This window comes from Lepidochelys kempii, chromosome 15 (assembly GCF_965140285.1).
Source record: "Lepidochelys kempii isolate rLepKem1 chromosome 15, rLepKem1.hap1, whole genome shotgun sequence".
NCBI classification, from domain to species: Eukaryota; Metazoa; Chordata; order Testudines; family Cheloniidae; genus Lepidochelys; species Lepidochelys kempii.
The window spans coordinates 15,957,762-15,968,585 of record NC_136394.1 but is presented as its reverse complement, the minus strand read 5'-3'; the positions used below and the strand labels follow the sequence as shown (position 1 = coordinate 15,968,585).

The 10,824-nt window shown below is 44.7% G+C and overlaps 1 long non-coding RNA gene and 2 other non-coding genes across 3 annotated transcripts; 1 reads left to right on the top strand and 2 right to left on the bottom strand.

The window, feature by feature from the left end:
• Window positions 1-2,751: 2,751 nt before the first annotated feature.
• LOC140899023 (U5 spliceosomal RNA) lies at window positions 2,752-2,867 on the bottom strand. Its single transcript, XR_012155190.2, has one exon. It is a non-coding gene; the product is annotated as a U5 spliceosomal RNA (small nuclear RNA).
• A 243-nt stretch (window positions 2,868-3,110) lies between these two features.
• Window positions 3,111-5,736, top strand: LOC140898771 (uncharacterized). The gene is made up of 2 exons (XR_012155091.2): window positions 3,111-3,606; window positions 3,761-5,736. It is a non-coding gene; the product is annotated as an uncharacterized LOC140898771 (long non-coding RNA).
• A 3,027-nt stretch (window positions 5,737-8,763) lies between these two features.
• Window positions 8,764-8,879, bottom strand: LOC140899022 (U5 spliceosomal RNA). The gene has a single exon (XR_012155189.1). It is a non-coding gene; the product is annotated as a U5 spliceosomal RNA (small nuclear RNA).
• Window positions 8,880-10,824: the final 1,945 nt, after the last annotated feature.

The following is a 10,824-nucleotide window of genomic DNA, read 5'->3' as shown; positions in this document are numbered from 1 at the left end:
GCAATAAACATTTTAAAAAATGCTACATCAGAAAAATCCACTGCATCCTGCCCATCTCTAAAGCCAAAACACTATTTCCCTACAATGTGACCTACACCAAGAGAAGGCTGATAGAAAAACATGCATTTTGAAGGCAACTGTGTTTTTACATAAAAACCCTTCCACATCTGCTGGCCTATGGGAGGTGGGCTACTACCTTTTATCGCTCCAGAAGTGAATCAAACAAGAATGGCATGATCATCTGCTATCTGCCAGAACTGACCATCTAGAAATATACAGTAGACAACAGTGAATGATCATTCATAGCTGTCTACAACAACTTCCTTAGTCACATAATAGAAATTGGATGGCTCTATTATGTCAAAAGCAAAACAACATTTATCTCCTCCTAGTGACTCTTACTTGATGAGTAAGAGTATTGGTACCCATAGCAATGGCTCTCATTTACACAGTTCAAGTCTGAAGTACCCTGGAGTACAGTGACAGCTGGAGTTGGGGGGGGATGTGTTTGCTTTCGGCTCATCTCTATCCGCCATGTCTGTTGCATTTATAAGACTTCTCAAATCTCCTTAGTAAGGCAGTTTTACCCTTACCAAAGGTGACCATACAGTCAAAGGTTTGCAACTAGTGTGTGGTTCATGAGAAACTTCATTTTAATTATAGATTTTGCTAACATAATTTATAATTAAGCATATATAATAAACATTATAACAAGTTATTTTATTTCAACTAGAATTGCTTTGTAGTAGGTCTTTCCGTGTGAGGTGAATGTAACATCCCTGAGCAGCGGATGTTGAATGTGTGCACTGGGGAAAACAGGTGTCTGGGGTGGGGGGAGAAGGTAGCAGGGCCCTTCCCTATTATATAAAATCTGAAGAATTTTGTTGAAAAGAGCAATCATGCAATGAGCTGTATAACATTTATTTAATCTTCCCTGGTGTGAATAGAGCTATGTAGTCACGTGGGCCCTCTCATCTCTAGGGTTATTGCTCCTCATTGGTCTTGTGGCCAAAGCATTGTCCCCTATTTCTTAGTCTGAAGTCCTGTTGGAGATGACATCTCCTAACTGCTCTTCCTGTTTTTCTGTTTGGCAATACTGTTTCCCAAGCTGTGGAGGTGGGTCACTGGTACCTGTACTGCGACCTGTGCTGTTCAACATATTAATAAACGACCTGGAAACGGGAGTGAACAGTGAAGAGGAAAAGTTTGCAGATGACACAAAGTTATTCAAGACAGTAATATCCAAAGCTGACTGCAGAGCACTGCAGGGGATGTCACAAATGTGGGTGACTGGGCAATAAACTGGCCGATTAAATTCAATTTTGAGAAATGCAAGTAATGCACGTTGGGAAAAAATAATCCCAACTACACATACAAAATGATGTGTTCTAAATTAGCTGTTAACCACTCAAGAAAGAGATCTTGGAGTCACCATGGATAATGCTCTGAAAACTTCAGCTCAATGCATAGCAGCAGTCAAAGAGGCTAACAGAATGTTAGTAACTATCAGGAAAGGGATAGAAAAATAAGAGAAACGATCATCATGCCACTATATAATCCTTGGTGCACCCACACCTTGAATACCGTGTCCAGTTCTGGTGGTCTCATCTGAAAAAGAATATAGTGCAACTGGAAAACATTCAAAGCAGGGGGACGATGATGACGAAGAGTATGGAATGGTTTCCGTACGGGGAGAGACTAAAAACATTAGTCCTGTTCAGTTTAGAGAAGAGGCAACTAAAGAGGGATCTGATAGAGGTCTATAAAATGATGAAAGATGTAGAAAGTGGATAGAGACGTATTATTTTCCCTTTCCCACAACACAAAGAAACAAAACAGAGGGAGAGGGGCCTTCACTTGGTTAAATTGACCTGTGGAACTCACTGCCATGGTATATCCCAATGGCTAAAAGTATAGCTGGGTTCAGAAAAGAACTAGATAAGAAAACAGAGGATAGACTATTAGTCAAGATGGTCAGGGATGCAACACCATGCTTGAGGCAACCCTAAACCTCTGACTACAGAGACTGGGAGGGGGAAGCCAGGGGAACACTGCACTCTCTACACTCCCTTTGAAGCTCTGGTACTGGCCACTCTCAGAGACAGGATACCGAGATAGATCAACCATCGGTGTGACCCAGTATGGCAGTTCTGATGTTCCTATGGGAAAACCTGGGGTCAAAGAATTAATTGTGACTTCTGCATAACATCATTTAAGCCAACATGAGTACCCTCTTTTTGCACCATTAAATAACAAAACATGCAGCTGGAGCTAAATTCTGTGCATAGGGCATGGGGATTAATTAATATTCTAAATCCTTAATTTGGAAATGAAACCATGCACAAAGAAAATGACAATTTAAAATAATCTGCAAGTTATGGTTTACATTATACAATTATTGTCCAGACAAGACAGTAATACTAAACAACCCTGTCCAACCTGAAAGCAAGATGGGTCACAAAACACACCCACCCTTAAAAACAGGTTTCAGAGGAACAGCCGTGTTAGTCTGTATTCGCAAAAAGAAAAGGAGTACTTGTGGCACCTTAGAGACTAACCAATTTATTTGAGCATGAGCTTTCGTGAGCTACAGCTCACTTCATCAGATGTTACTCAGCAGAACCCATCATATACAGAAAGGAAAAATAGCACGTCCCTCCCAGCACCATAAATTACAACTAAAAAGTTATACGAAACAAACACAAGCTTTCTCTCACGCACAACTGGTTCTATTTTTTCACACCATTAGATAGCTTCACCGAAGTGAAGCCTCAAAAAATTAGATAGAAACTCATAAATGTTCCTCTCCACGGAAATCTTTAGTAAAAGGCGAAAGATTTATACGATCTGAAGAGAAACCAGAGTATACTCAACGCTTTGCAGAAGGGCTCCCAGGGCAACAGCAACACTTCACTACCTCACGGTGACTCTCCTGACGGCTGGCTAAACCCCCCGTTTTCACAGCCTGTTGCACGGGCCCGATTAAAGCGCGCGTTTGCTCCTCGGAACCAGGGTCCCTGCGAGCAAACCCAGCCCATGGATCAGGGACGCGGCTCAGGGTGCGCAATGCATCACGGGTATGAAAATTAGCATTCCCGGGTAGATCGGAGAGGGCGGGGGAGCCCCGGCCTCCGAGCTGCGGCTGCGGCCCCTGGAACGCGGCTGTGGGCGGGGCGCTGGCGCGCGGGCTCCCCGCAGCCCACGAGTTACCCGGAGCCACGCGCGAGACGCCCCCGGGCCGGGAGCCTGCGGGGGCAGGTGCGGTGCAGTCGGGCTCGGGTCGCTCCCGTTTGCCCGCGGGAAAGGGCCGGTGCAAGGGCCGCGGAGCCGCCCCGGCCGAGCTGGTGGGGCCGGAGCGGCCACTGCCCGGAGTCTGCAGGGGCTCCCGCCCCGGGGCAGCAGAGAGCGGCCGGCTCCGCCCCAGCCTCCGCCGCCCCCTCTGCAGGCCGCGCCAGGAACAAGGGGGCTGTTACTCCTCTCGCATCTGCAGCCCACTGAAATGTTCACACGTGTTGGATCCTCGGGATACAGAGAACTGCACAGCACTGTGCTCCGAGAGACTCGGGGAAATGGTCTCTTGGGGCTGATGCTGGAGCCCTTACTCAGGTTAGTCAGTGAGCACTTCGTCTCGAATAGGGCTCCTCACGTAAGTGCTCACCAAAGTAACGGTTGCCCAGTGTGACCCCAGGGTTCTCAGACTCAGGACTGCAGTTATTGGGGCAGCAGATTATTAATTACTGTTATTTAATATTTTTAATAGGGCAGCACCCACAGGCTCCGATCAGGATCAGGGCCCCACTGCTCTGGGACTAGACAAAAAGGTAGAAAAGTTCCCTGCCCTGAAGAGCTTACAGTGAAAGAAGACAAGTGGTATACAAAGTGTGGAGAAAAGAGAGACAAAATGTTTTCAAAATCCCTATCAAATCCTCTCCTGGCTAAAAACTCAGTTATTGGTCGCACACCTGTGTATAAGAAGATTCACTTGAGTTGCGTGGTTGGAAAGCCCAAGTGGTTACACATCTGAGGTTAAACAGTAATTTGGTAATTTTATTGAAATCCAGAAAGAATCAAAATCTGTCCCTAATTGAGAGAGAGAGAGATGGGGAGTAATCTTCATTCTTGTGAGTTTTTCAGTAGCTATTACATTGATTTTATAATAGAATGGGCCAAATTCTCTCCTGGCATAAGAAAGGCAAAGCTCTGCTGGTGTAAATGGAATTACATGCATTTACACCAACAAAGAGTCTGGCCCCATGAGGCAAATGGTGCAAACTGAGTATCGCTTTACAGATTCCATCATGCTCATCGCAGCCAAACTTCAATCAAACTAGGGCTCCACTGAAAACGTGCCACTGCACCTGCATGAAACAGAACTTATTCCTGGGGGAATTCTGTGCCAATAAATTAACAATTCTGCACCAAAGAGATAAAAATTCTGCACACAATATTTTCAAATTCTTCATATTTTAATTGTCAAAATTTGGACATTTATTTAAAAATACCTGTCAGCAAGTATGTCTGTAACAATACAGACAACCAAAAAGACTCAGAAAATATTTTTTGACAAATAGATTCCTTACTAGGCATATTAATACAGAACTCTGAGTAATAATTCCTTTAAACTCAATACAGAACCGTATTTCCCACACTCCTCAGAAGCAGTGCAAAGGCTTGGAGGAGTCAGGGGTAATAGAGGAGCTAAGGGAGAGGGAAGTAAATTGTTGGGAAGGAGACTGGGTGTGAACTTGGAGGATTGTTGGGTATGGGTGGAAAAAGTATGGAACAGGTTTTTTGGGGGGGTGGGGACGGATTGTTAGAGTGCTTCCCCCATGCAGACCCTGGCTGACCCCTAGTCTTTCCCATTGAGTCAGGCACATCTGCCCCTCTCCCCATATGTTCCTGTACCCCATGTGTCCTTGAACCCCCTGTCCACAAGTATCCCTCCACCCCCACTCAGACACCCACTACCCCTGGCCCCATGTGTCTGTGCCCGTACCCAGCCACCTACGTAGCTCTGCACCCCTCCCCCATCACCGTGTGGCCCTGTGCCTCAACTCCTATTCAACCCCACCCCAGTCTGTCCTCCCCCACTAGCCCTTTTTGAGCCCCTGTCTGACACACACACACACACCCGAGCACCCCACGCTGCCTGTCTCCTGACCTGGCCTAACAGGTGATGTGAAGAAGCCAGGCTCTCTCTTCCTTAGCTGGCCCAGAGCTGCTGCTTTCTTTGATCGCCACAGCGCCCTCTCGTGGGCAAAAGGCAGAACTGCAGCAACATTTTGGCAGAAGCTTTTTTCTGTGCAAAAAAATTTAAAATATGCATGGTTCATTAATTATGCACACGCGCAGAATTCCCCCAGGAGTAAAAGATAAATGGAGTAACTCTGGGCCTTCACAAAGTTGCTACACTAGGCAAGTAGATGAGCTGCTGTGGCTATCACTTTGGCAGAAATGGAAGGCTCTGCAATATCAGTGCTTCGGTTTGAATCCACCCACCAAGCTGTTTGCCCAGAATTTCTCAGTCATGAATTCTAGAACTAATGTCAGATATTATCTATAATGTACAATCTCATTCAAAAATAAATAGTTTTTGAGCAAGGCCTTTCAGCATCATCAGAGTTCTGCTACGTAACTTCCTAAAAACTCAGCTGTTAACAAGGGAAACCTTCAAGCACAAACTTAGTTCCTTTCATTTTCTGCACAGACAGTAAACCTCGTTAACTTATGATAAAACTCCTGAAATCATTCTATTTTTTTACATCAAAAAGCAGCCTCCTCAAAATAAGGCTTCATTTGTGTGTATGTTTACCTGCTTTAACCTGGCAAATAAGTTTCTTATTTCTTTTCCTAGTGAATAAATATTTAGTTAGTTTATTATAGGATTGCCTATGAGCGTTGTCTTCGGTCTGAGTTGCAATTTACCCGGGCGAGTGACCGGGAATGACCTGAATACTGTTGTGGTTTTTAGTGTAAGGCACCATCTATCACAAAGGCGAGCTCACCTGGCTGGCAAGATAGACCAGCATGCCCAAGGGGACTGTCTGTGACCCCAAGTTAAGGCTGTTTTAGTGTCTGAAGAGTTCACACTTGATACTTGACTGGTGAAATCTAAGTATAGAATATATAACCACCAGGAGCCCCGCTGTCTGCCAGCCCCAGGTGCCCGGGGCTCCTGCTCTCTGGGGCTGGGGCTGTCCTAGAAAGATAAGTTTCTAGCTTGCTCGGTTGCAGAGGAAATGTTTAAAATGGGACCTGAGAGCCCCTTAAAGGCTCAGAAACTGAAAGGGAAATAAAGAGAACCCACATGACATTAAAAAACAAAAATTCTCATTATTTTTAAGCCAATCCCATGATTTCCAGGAGTTTTACTCATGATTTCCAGTGGTGAGGGTTGGCAACACTGATAAGGATTATTATTTAGAATTTACATTACATTAGGTTTGAAAAAAACCTCATCGGGACTGGCACCCCTGGGAGCAGCATGACGCCTAGTACCTTCACTGGATTCTACAAACCAAGATACTGGGAGCATATGCTGGGTGGGGAGAAGTCTGTGTAACTCAGGCAGTCATTGATCTACCTAAGTCTTTCAATATTACAAAACACAAAATTAAAGAAAAAAGTCTCCCCCACAGACCCACAAGTCTGGAAAACATTAATTCCTCATATTGTCAAAAGCAATCACAGCAGAAAGTAAAACCCCAGCTTTTTAAACAATTCTCCAGTAAAACAAAGAAACTCACATATATAGACTCACAGAACACTACAAGAAACTTTAACTATATTTCATCATAAACAAACCAATGCATTTCAACTACTGTAAAGATCTACTTCAAAGAAGCCATACAACAACACAGTGAAACTCTTTCTATTTTTCTAACCAAAATATTCTCCCCAAAAGAGATACGCCATTCTTGGAAGTACTGCAATATCAGGTTGATGCACAGGGTGGACAGGGAAAGCTGCTCTTCTACCTCTCATATCAAATTTCATATACCGTTCTCAAATAAAGGATATAGCAGATATAACTTAGATAATGTTTTTACTTCACGGTCTAAGAGATACAGACAAGGTTTTCATCTCAGGGCCAAAAGACCAAAAACATCAAGACGATCACAGCATTTGATAGACCGAGGGTCTACTAACACTAGATCTGAGCTCCAAGGAGCTGAGAAGCTGACTGCAGAGCATTGCAGGGGATGTCACAAATGCGGGTGACTTGGCAATAAACTGGCTGATGAAATTCAGTTTTGAGAAATGCAAAGTCATGCACACTGGAAAAAAATAATCCCACCTACACATACAAAATGATGTGTTCTAAATTAGCTGTTAACCACTCAAGAAAGAGACCTTGGAGTCACCATGGATAATGCTCTGAAAACGTCAGCTCAATGCATAGCAGCAGTCAAAGAGGCTAACAGAATGTTAGTAACTATCAGTAAAGGGATAGGAAAATAAGAGAAACGATCATAATGCCACTATATAATCCTTGGTGCACCCATACCTTGAATACCGTGTCCAGTCCTGGTGGCCCCATCTGAAAAACAATATAGTAGCAGAGCAGGGGGACAATAATGACGAAGAGCATGGAATGGCTTCCGTATGAGGAAAGACTAAATACATTAGTCCTGTTCAGTTTAAGAGAAGAGGCAACTACAGAGGGATCTGATAGAGGTCTATAAAATGATGAAAGGTGTAGAAAAAGTGGATAGAGATGTAATATTTTCCCTTTCCCACAATACAAAGAAATAAAACAGAGGGAGAGGGACCTTCACTCGATTAAATTGACCTGTGGAACTCACTGCCATGGTATGTCCCGATGGCCAAAAGTATAGCTGGGTTCAGAAAAGAACTAGATAAGAAAATTGAGGATAGGCTATTAGCCAAGATGGTCAGGGATGCAACACCATGCTTGAGGCAACCCTAAACCTCTGACTACAGAGACTGGGAGGGGGAAGACAGGGGAACACTGCAACTGCCCTGTTCTCTACACTCCCTCTGAAGCTCTGGTATTGGCCACTCTCAGAGATAGGATACTGAGATAGATCAAAAAGAAAAGGAGGACTTGTGGCACCTTAGAGACTAACCAATTTATTTGAGCATAAGCTTTCGTGAGCTACAGCTCACTTCATCGGATGCAGCTCACGAAAGCTTATGCTCAAATAAATTGGCTAGTCTCTAAGGTGCCACAAGTACTCCTTTTCTTTTTGTGAATACAGACTAACACGGCTGTTACGCTGAAACCTGAGATAGATCAACCATTGGTGTGACCCAGTATGGCAGTTCTGATGTTCCTATGGGAAAACCTGGGGTCAAAGAATTAATTGTGACTTCTGCATAACATCATTTAAGCCAACATGAGTACCCTCTTTTTGCACCATTAAATAACAAAACATGCAGCTGGAGCTAAATTCTGTGCATAGGGCATGGGGATTAATTAATATTCTAAATCCTTAATTTGGAAATGAAACCATGCACAAAGAAAATGACAATTTAAAATAATCTGCAAGTTATGGTTTACATTATACAATTATTGTCCAGACAAGACAGTAATACTAAGCAACCCTGTCCAACCTGAAAGCAAGATGGGTCACAAAACACACCCACCCTTAAAAAGTTACTCAGCAGAACCCATCATATAGAGAAAGGAAAAATAGCACGTCCCTCCCAACACCATAAATTACAACTAAAAAGTTATACGAAACAAACACAAGCTTTCTCTCACGCACAACTGGTTCTGTTTTTTTCACACCATTAGACAGCTTCACCGAAGTGAAGCCTCAAAAAATTAGATAGAAACTCATAAATGTTCCTCTCCACGGAAATCTTTAGTAAAAGGCGAAAGATTTATACGATCTGAAGAGAAACCAGAGTATACTCAACGCTTTGCAGAAGGGCTCCCAGGGCAAGAGCAACACTTCACTACCTCACGGTGACTCTCCTGACGGCTGGCTAAACCCCCCGTTTTCACAGCCTGTTGCACGGGCCCGATTAAAGCGCGCGTTTGCTCCTCGGAACCAGGGTCCCTGCGAGCAAACCCAGCCCATGGATCAGGGACGCGGCTCAGGGTGCGCAATGCATCACGGGTATGAAAATTAGCATTCCCGGGTAGATCGGAGAGGGCGGGGGAGCCCCGGCCTCCGAGCTGCGGCTGCGGCCCCTGGAACGTGGCTGTGGGCGGGGCGCTGGCGCGCGGGCTCCCCGCAGCCCACGAGTTACCCGGAGCCACGCGCGAGACGCTCCCGGGCCGGGAGCCTGCGGGGGCAGGTGCGGTGCAGTCGGGCTCGGGGCGCGGGTCGCTCCCGTTTGCCCGCGGGAAAGGGCCGGTGCAAGGGCCGCGGAGCCGCCCCGGCCGAGCTGGTGGGGCCGGAGCGGCCACTGCCCGGAGTCTGCAGGGGCTCCCGCCCCACTGCTCTGGGACTAGACAAAAAGGTAGAAAAGTTCCCTGCCCTGAAGAGCTTATAGTGAAAGAAGATAAGTGGTATACAAAGTGTGGGGAAAAGGGAAACAAAAATCTCTTCAAAATCCCCATAAAATCCTCTCCACTCAAGACTCTTCAAACCTGAGCATGAGGTTCATTGATCTCCAGCTAACTGAGGCACTAGATCAGCTTTGTGCTCTATCTCTCTCTTATGTGGTATGTAACAGAAGAGATAAAGACATACATTTTATGTTCAAAGGTCAAGGACCCATGGTGCTGCAGATTTGGGGGGGGGGTGTGTGGCAACCCCCACCCTTCCTTGATGACAAGAGACTGAAATTTCAAATGGGAGGAATTAAATTGGAATTCAAATTGTTGGAATTAAATTCATGTGCATCAGATTGCACCAGAGTTGCTACTTACCTCACTACTTAGCTCTATCTTGGTCTGGGTAATTAACATACTGCTAGAATTTTTTTTTGTAAGTGCGTTTTTCCAGGCCAGGGAAAATTTAAGGGGGGTGAGAAGACCACAGCCCCATTCCCTCAATTAAAAAAAAGCAGTACAACCAAAATACAGGATTTCAAACAGTAGCACTAAAGACCATATAGTTAATCCTGCAGGCCATTCCCTTTGAAGTTCCCCAGAGTAAAGGCAAGACATGTCTTTAGAGGCATGTCCTCTCCTACAGCTGAGGTCATATATTTTCATACCAGGCTTTCATAATGGGTAACACACTGGAGGAGAAGGGGAATTATAAAATAACTTTCATATTCAATTTATTTAAAAGCAGCAGATTAGATCCTGATGGAGCAGGGACTGTATAGACAAAAGTAGCAGCCTTTATACATGCAGCACTTGCTCACACACAACCTAGGAATTTAGCATCTGTGTTACTGAGAGGGAAAAGTCTAAGGGGAGAATTGTTCATGATTTTATTATTCCAGTCAGACAGAAAACACCTCTGTGCACCTCATTCCTTTTCAGTGTGTTCTCAGAGCTCAGACACAGGAACTGCTGGGGAACTTGAAGAGCATACTCTGTGCTCATGACATGCAACTGAGCACAAAAGGATCCTTGCTTCAGAATTCTCTTATCCAGTACTATCTCAACAAAGAACTTTCAGATTGGACTGGTTTATCTATACAGGGTATGCATCCTTAGACAGGTATCCCCATGTTAGGAACATCAGCTGAGTATATACTGGGTGTGCTTGTGGCTGCAGTAAGCTCTTCTCTGGGCTCCTTAATAACACAAGAACTGTAGTGGGATATCCACTCACCTTTAGCCTCCAGATTATGATAGATTCATTATGAAACAGATGGTTCTGATAAAACTAAAGAATGAGCTGAAGTTTGATTACATCTCTTTCTGCTCACCTGCACAGTCCCGAGTGTCTG